The sequence below is a fragment of the Apodemus sylvaticus genome, chromosome 7 (assembly GCF_947179515.1).
Source record: "Apodemus sylvaticus chromosome 7, mApoSyl1.1, whole genome shotgun sequence".
Lineage (NCBI taxonomy): Eukaryota > Metazoa > Chordata > Mammalia > Rodentia > Muridae > Apodemus > Apodemus sylvaticus.
In genome coordinates, this window is record NC_067478.1 from 3419843 (window position 1) to 3428544 (window position 8702).

General features: G+C 44.3%; 1 long non-coding RNA gene across 1 annotated transcript; it reads right to left on the minus strand.

The window, feature by feature from the left end:
* Positions 1-974: 974 nt before the first annotated feature.
* On the minus strand, positions 975-6909 carry LOC127688384 (uncharacterized). The gene is made up of 2 exons (XR_007978689.1): positions 6682-6909; positions 975-4343 (listed from the first exon to the last, which is right to left on the minus strand). It is a non-coding gene; the product is annotated as an uncharacterized LOC127688384 (long non-coding RNA).
* Positions 6910-8702: the final 1793 nt, after the last annotated feature.

Consider the following 8702-nt stretch of genomic DNA (forward strand, 5'->3'; position numbering starts at 1 on the left):
TACAGTTGGCTGGACGGACTTCAGGGTCTCACTACCATGTGGGCCTTCGGAGCTCCGGAGGTGTGGAGGTAACGCAGCCGTGCAAAGCAAGTGTGAGGTTTTCCGTTCAATCCCTAGAACCCATTTTAAAAAATAAAACTGGGCACGTCAACGTGGGCTTTTAATCATGGCTGGGAAGGCAGACATAGGCTGCCTGTCTGTACCTACGGCTGTCTGCCTGTCCCTGTGGCTGTCAGCAGCCAAACCGGCTCACAAGCTCCATGCTGAGAGAGACCCTGTCTCCAAAGAACAAGGAAGATCGAATCTGAGGAATGTGACACTCAAGATTGTCCTCTGGTTTCCATGAACACACATACACACACACACACACACACACACACACTCAAACACAGAGACACAGAGAAAGAGCACACACTAATAAAATTCCAACTAAAAACCATGCACATATTTTGACAGGTTTAGTGGAGTAGCTGTTGAGAAACCAGTAACAAATGTGGGTAATAAGCCCATTTTTACCCAAAATTTTAACTCCCGAACAAGAACAGTAAGAAATTGTTTAGCTCATGGAGAAGGCGATTGTTAAATGTCTTGGTTGTCTCCTGGACAACAGACATTACCTCCCTGGACATGAGGTTCTTTGTCTCCATGATTGCTTTTGCTAACGGCTCCTCACCTCTCCTTAGGTTCCTTACTTCTTCTATTTATTTATTTATTTGTTTATTTATCTGTTTATTTATTTATTTATTTTGGTTTTTCGAGACAGGGTTTCTCTGTGTGGTCCTGGCTCTCCTGGAACTCCCTCTGTAGATCAGGCTGGCCTCGAACTCAGAAATCCACCTGCCTCTGCCTCCCAAGTGCTGGGATTACAGGAATGTGCCACCATGCCCGGCAGGTTCTGTAAGACCCCAAAAAACAGAGGGTGCCCCAGCACCCCACACCCCAGGTGACACCCAAATCACTCTTGAGAAATGGTCTCGATGCAATAACACAAGGATTTCTTTATTCCAGAATTCTGGGTTCCACAGCCGTACACCGCACAGGGTTAGAGGACTGTGGACCACCAGTGCCAAATTGCGACAGCTTTTATAAGTTTACAACAAAGCTTGTGAATCACAAACCAATTATTTCTTAGCATGGAGAGCCCGCGAAAAGCAAGCCAATCGATTTGTACCACTCCATAGTTTTTAGGCCAATCAGTTTAAATTATCAGAGCCTGCGCTCAGTGGACCAATTAGTTTCCTATTTTCTTGAATGTCTATAGCTGCATGAACTCCTGCATAGGGTGAATGTCGTAAGTTTACAGAAGCAAGATAAGCTTATAGTTACCTTATGGGGCCAGGATCACCTATTCAAGGCCTTTCTGCCAGCTCTAAACAAAGGGCGGGCTCTGGAATGTGACATTTTACCTAGTTTCTAACTAAGCGAGATAGCATTTTAAACTTCTGACTTCTTGGGGTCATTAGAGTTAGGCTGTATTATTTTCTATCCTTTCATTCCCCAGTTCTTCTCTTGTTAATAGTTCTAATCTTAGAACTATAGAGCTAAATCTCTGACTCTATATATTCTGGGTTGTCCTGCCCTAAATCTCTGATATTGTTGGCGTAGCATAAGAATCTCCATAGTACTTATTCGTTCTCTAATAAAAACTATTAACCGGTTAGTCACACAGGTTCCAATTGTAAGCAAAGGGAGTAAAATTACAAAGGGTCTCATTAAAGCAGAAAGCAGGGTGGTCAAGAGTACAAGATAAGGGCCTTTCCATCAAGTCTCAAGGTATTCTGCCCAGTGGTGTCTAACGTAGACCGAAACCTCCAACTTGGAAAAGACTTGCAAGTATCTTTCTCCTGAGTAGGCCTTCCACGCTCGCTGCCTCACCCACTCGAGAGTCTTGAGCCTAGAGCAAAAAGGCCTGAAGAGCACAAAGGGTAGGAGAGCTATCTAAACATTAATACCAGTCTCTGTGGTCAATTTGGTGAGGGTTTCTTTCTTCAGGGTTTCAGCAACAGTTCGTGAAGCCTTCTTATACAGATCCAGTGCCCATCTGGAAGCAGTGAGGAGTCTCTGGCATGCCTGGAGCATTTAAGGCAGATCTCATATTGTGGGACACCTCCTGGGAGGGCCCAGTGGACACCAAAGGAGTTGGGGTATCAAAGAGGATCTCTAGGGGAGTCAGGTTAAAATGGTGGGGGCTCTTCAGAAACAAGGGAAGAGGCACCACCCAGTCTGAGACAGTCTCCAAGGTCAATTTAGTTAAGGTCTCTCATAGCGTTTTGACCTGCCTTGAGCCCTGGGGACAGTACGTCCAATAATGTTTCCAATTAGTCCCCAATATCTTTGTCAATTTCTGACTTACCTTAGAAACAAAAACAGAACCATTATCTGAACCAATTACCTTGGGCACTCTGAAACTCGGGAAAATTTCTTCTAAACTTGGCAGCTGTTTCCTGCTTCAACCCATCTAAAGAAAACTATCTGAAAGGTATTTTATAACCATATTCTCCTGCCTTACCTTTTATAAAATCTTTTAATGTACTCTAGGCTGTTCTCTTCTAGGTCTTTTGCCCTGTTTACTCTTTACTGCATAAGCATTTACTTGCTGGCATACCTTACACTGCTCTATTATCTCTCTAGCCTAAAACCTGAGTCATAAATATATACATTTGGTCCCTTAACTGCCAGGACAAAGGTTTTGTTTTTTGTTTTTTTTGTTTTTGTTGTTGTTGGGTTTTTTTTTAATCCCCTAAATGAGTCCATCTGTGCATTTGCCTAGTGAGTCTTTGGCTTACTTTCTGGGGAGTATAGTTCTCCCTTCTTGTGTGCACCCTCTCTTGGTAATAGTTGGTAGGGTGGTTAATAATCTCAGTCCTTTTTTAAGTGAGGCTGTTCCTTAATTTTGTCCCATTTCCAAATGGGTGTCTCTTACAGACCCATAATCAGTATAGGCTCCTGCATATCCATTCCTGGAGCCATTTGCTCTCCCTGGTTATTGCCCATTGAGTCTTTTCCCTTTGGGCGTCCTGGGCAGTGAATACTCACAGGGGCTGAGTTCATTAGGACATCTAAGAGGTCCGAGATTTCCTGTTGGTTTCCTCTGATGTGAGCAGTCCTCTTGGCATATATCCCTGTGGACATGGGCTGTGGCAAAGGCATACCTGTTATCTGTGTGGATGTTGATTTTCTTGCTGGTTCCAAGGTCTTGGTGAGGGCAACGAGCTCCACTTTCTGCGTTGACATCCCAGGGGGTAAAGATTCTTCTACCCAGATGACATTTGTGTCGTCCACCATAGCAGCACCTGCTTATCTCTGTCCATCAGGGAGAAAACTGCTCCTGTCTGTAGTGACTTTCAGCAGGGGTCAGTCTCTCTTTTTGGGCCCGTTGGGCAGGAAGTATATCTGACCCCCTCCCCATTTTGGAGAGTATGTCTTACTCCAATAGAGAGTAGGAACAGTCTGGGACACCCCAAATGAATGGGCTACTCATCCTATCCCTAGGTCTGCTGTTCTTCGGGTAGTCCATGAATACAGTTTGGTGCTAGGGGCTTCTTGGATCTAAAATCTTTTCTTGGAAACAGCGCCATTGGCTTGGAAGACCGAGTGTTAAGCCCCTGTGTCCACCAAGAACTGAGTGTGTTTCTCTTTCACTCCCACAGTTATCCTGGGTTGGAGGAGGTGGTCAGAAAACTCATCTCCCCTAGTCATTGTCTTCACCCAGGGCTAACACCTGGGTTTGCCATTTGGGGGCACTTTTCCCAAAACCTGGGAATTCCTGCTCCTGACATCTATTTCTTAGGGCACACTCTGGCTCAGTGGCCTCTTTCCTTATAGTATGCACACTGGTCCTTTTCTGTCTCCCTTTTCTGCTTTTTCTAACTATTATAGCCAGGATTCTCTGTAGCTTCCTTCCTTCTCTGTCATTTTCTTTCTTTTTCTCTGTTTCTTCTCCTCCTCTGTCTTCCTGTCTCAGCAAACTGTACTAAATCTCTCTATAGACTTTCTCAACAACCTATATTAAATCCTTCTACAGGCCTTCTCAGCAACCTGCACCAAATCCCTCTAGCCTCTGAAGCTTTTTCCTGATATTTCTACTAGCCCTGTCTATAAGAGCCATTGTCATAGTAGCTTTATATTCCGAGCCCCTGGATTCATAGCATGTATATTGGCAGAATGCCTCTATGAGCTGCTCTAGAAAAGCTGCAGGTGACTCATCTGGTCCCTGCTTAACCTTACATACCTTGGTCAAATTCGTGGGCTGCCATGCCCTCGAGACCTGCCAATGGAGTCTTGTGTGTTGGTCCTTCAGGTGCCTCTTTCCTTTTGTCTGAGGGGGTAATCTTTTTGGCTTCCTGTATTACAAATAAAACAGTCTCAAAGAGATTAATTAGTCTCTTGGGAAATATACCCCTAGTGAGAGAGCTACCATGGTATCAGGATAGGTGGTCTCAGGTCCTTTCCTGCTCCATTCTGTGGTCCTCTCTAAATATCAATTGAGCATAATTATTACCATTTTGTAAATTATAAACTATAAGATAGACATAACACTTAGTTTATCATCCCTGTCAATTAAACAGAACCCTTTTTATCTGTATTATTTTAAAAAACTGTCAGAATTAACAATGTTGTGTTCCGTAGCTGCCTGCCACTACTACGAACTGGGTTGCTGGAACTTTAATGTCAGTCAGACCTTTTAACAGTTTGGGCAAACCCTTCCTCCCAGACCCCAGGCTGAGTTCCAGAGAAGTCATCTGGCAGTTCTAGACTCTACTGCTCCGGCAGCTGGGTGGGTCACCTGCTTAATTCAGGAATTCATAGACCAGAAAGAACAAAGATCTTAACCTTCACTCTGAGCTTCTCCACCCTAGGATAAAAATTCCTGCTGTAACCTACTTCCCTATTATGCCCCAACTTCAGATTCCTGCCCAAAGCCAGAGATTGTCCTTGGCCAATGTCAAGTTCCTACCATGTGGCATGACTCCCCAATATGACTCTGTACAACTTAGGAATTAACATTGTAAGAATTGGCTCATGTCCTGGATTTAAATTTTATGTCACCTGAAAATCATTTATTTAAATCTATATCAGCTTTCTCAGGATAAAACAGCTTGGGCTATCTGTGAGACTAACAGTCTTCAATACCATCAGAAATCTAAGAGTGACCAATATTAACTGAAAATATACAGAAAGCTTAACACAGATTTTAAGACACAAACATCATATACCATGGATTTTTGATGTTTTTGAAAACCAACTATCTACGTAAAGTAATGTGGACTGTTGTCTGTTAAACTATCTTCAGCTATTTCTGATTAAAACCTAGAAAACACCCTAACAGTAAACTCAGAGCCTTATATTTCTATTTAGCCCTAAACTCATAGTTTAAACATCTCAGATCGGTAATAATAACAAAGAACTGGGTATAAATCCTGTACTTTTAAATTTAGTATTTATACCAATGAAAACCTTGATTTTCTATCAAAATAAACCCTGTATCAAATAAGAACTTACGCCTTGAACTTGATACCAATTATAAAGATTTTAGTATCACAAAGACAGATTTTTTTCACTTAATATTTTAGAATCTAGTCTTCTGGAGGTCTCCCTTATTTTGACCTCTCTCCCAGAGGAACAATATAACCACAAAGTTTAACATCACATCGATCATAACAATCTAAACAAGTTAAAATAAAAGAAATAAACCATCTGTACCAACTTAAACCCAAAATTCTCACATCTGCCACATTGCTTGTTAAGACTTGTTTTCCTTTTCAGGGGGCGTCAGAGCCCAAGTATTTTTGTCTCTCCTCTTGTTCTAAGTTGGCACGCTTGAGTCATGTGACCTGATTTTGGCGCCACAGAGTTGCTTTTCAGTCAGAGTCAAAATAATATCGTCCATCTAAGTCCAAGAACACAAAACACAATACAAAACAACACCACATAGACATCCTGACCCTGCCACCGTCAGGCCTCTAGATTCAAGAACACAGAGCAAGGAAAATCACACGATTTGCCCCTAGAGGACACCAGGTGTCCCTGAACACAGTGCAGGGACCAGATACCAGATTCCAGCAAAACATGGCTTCCACCATTACTGACTTGCTGTTTACAGATGGAGGAGGTTCTTATTCAGCTCTTTCCAGGGTCTAAGGTCTAAAGCTTCCTCCAGACAGATCCCCGTGGTCTCAACTCTAGCAGCTGCCAGTTGACCACACCATACCAGACAGGCTCTCTGAGCCCCAGAAGCTTGCAAGCAAAACCGAAATTTTCAGAAAGGCTTATAGACTCAGACTTTGACAAACAGTGAGACAGACAGAAAACAATCCACGGCACCTGTCTAGTGGTCAAACTGTAGACAAAGACACACAAAACTGACAAGTATTCACCTCCACTGAGACGGACAGAACCAGATCAGAAAAACAGATGGCTGGGAGGGCATATAAATTCTCCAATTCAGTAGAACTACCATGTCCTCTCCGACATTCAGTCGGGAATCTTCCAGAGTCTCTGGAGTTCCCCCAAAATACCCGGGAATGTCTCCCCAGGTCGCAGCCTGTGGTACAGAGCACATCTGCTCACCAGCTGTCCACCGAAATGCGCATCTCCTTAGATACAGAAACAGATCAGTACAGACATTCAGGACACAGACACCAGCCGGCACACACATATTCCAGAGGGGATCCCCTTTACCTCCGAGTTAGTTCTCGCGTGTGAAGGGAAATCATACTTCCTGGCCAATGCACCGAGAAAATGTAAGACCCCAAAAAAACCGAGGGCACCCCAGCACCCTGGAAGGTGACACCCAAATCACTCGAGAGAAACGGTCTCGATGCAATAACATAAGGGTTTCTTTATTCCAGAATTCTGGGCTCCACAGCTGTATACCACGCAGGGTTAGAGGACTGTGGGCCACCAGTGCCGAACTGCGACAGGTTTTATAAGTTTACGACAAAGCCTGCGAATCACAAATCAATTTCTTAGCATGGAGAGCCTGCAAGTCACAAACCAATCATTTCTTAGCATGGAGAGCCCGCAAAATGCGAGCCAATCAATTTGTACCACTCCATAGATCTCAGGCCAATCAGTTTAAATTATTGGAGCCCGCACTCAGTGGACCAATTAGTTTCCTATTTTCTGGAATGTCTATAGCTGCGTGAACTCCTGCATAGGGTGAATGGCGTAAGTTTACAGAAGCAAGATAAGCTTATAGTTACCTTATGGGGCCAGGATCACCTATTCAAGACCTTTCTGCTAGCTCTAAACAAAGGGCGGGCTCTGGAATGTGACCTTTTACCTAGTTTCTAACAAAGCGAGATAGCATTTTAAACTTCTGACTTCTTGGGGTCATTAGAGTTAGGCTGTATTATTTTCTATCCTTTCAGTTCCTTACTTCTAAAATGTACAGAACCATCTGTGCTCCTTCTGGTGAACTGCAATGGACAGTGCTGTGATTATAAATAAAATAAAATTTTAAAAAAAGCCAGGCAGTGGTGGCTGAGGGCATCCCTTCCCACCGAGGGATCAACCATACAACAGTAAGGTATAAAATAGAGTTTATTCAGGGCGGTTAAGAGGGTAGTAAAGGCAGAGAAAGGCAGAGAGGAGATTGTAGATAAGTAGAGGCCGGCCATGACCACGTGGAGGGTGGGGGAAGGGAATGGGGAAGGGAAGAGCCCAAAAGGGCAAGAGAAAAGCAAGAGGGGAGCAGGAGTAAGAGAGTAAGAGAGAGAGGAGGGGAAAGCATACCCTTTTATAGTGGGCCGGCACCAGGCTGTTGCCAGGTAACTGCAGGGCGGGGCATACCTGGCTGTTGCCGGGGTGGAGCTTAGACAGAATCCTAACTGGCGGGATCTGTGCACTTGTCAGAGACAATCCTCCCCTTCCTGCTTTGCTCTTGTTCTGTCCTCAGGTGAAACTGTGTCCTCAGCACCCTGTACCTTCTGAAAGACTTCTCTCGTGCTGGGCAGTGTCCACACAGAGCTTTGAGTCTTCAGTAGGGCATGCCAGCTCCGTGTCCAGGGCCTCCAGTCTACTCGGTGCTTACTGTGACTGAAGTTCCCAAGCCAAGTTCTCAGGTTGAAGTTCCCCCCCCCCCCACCATGTGATGACTTCTGGATCAGGGGCCTTAAGGGAGCAAGAAGGTTCTCTTGTGATGGTCTTAGTGGCCTTACAAGCAGAGGAAGAGATCACGCCCGCTTCCCATGGCTTACACAGAGTCAAACTGTAAACACAGCAAGGAACCTGTCTTAAGGTTTCCATTGCTGGAATAAAACACCATAACCAGAAGCAACTTGGGGAGGAAGGAGTTATTTCATCTTACAGCTTGTAGTTGGTCATCTGTGAAGTCAGGGCAGGAACTCAAGGCAGAATCCTGAAGGCAGGAGCTGAAGCAGAGGTCTCACAGAGGAGTGCCGCTAACTGGCTAACCGACTTGCTCCCCTTGGCTTGTTCAGCCCATTTTCTAAATTTTTTTTAAAGATTTATTTATTTATTTATTATATGTAAGTACACTGTAGCTGTCTTCAGACACCCCAAAAGAGGGCATCATATCTCATTACAGATGGTTGTGAGTTACCATGTAGTTGCTGGGATTTGAACTCAGGACCTTCAGAAAAGCAGTCAGAGCTCTTACCCACTGAGCCATCTCTCCACTCCACCAGCCTACTTTCTAATAGAACCTAGGACCATCTGCCCACGGATGGCACTGCCTA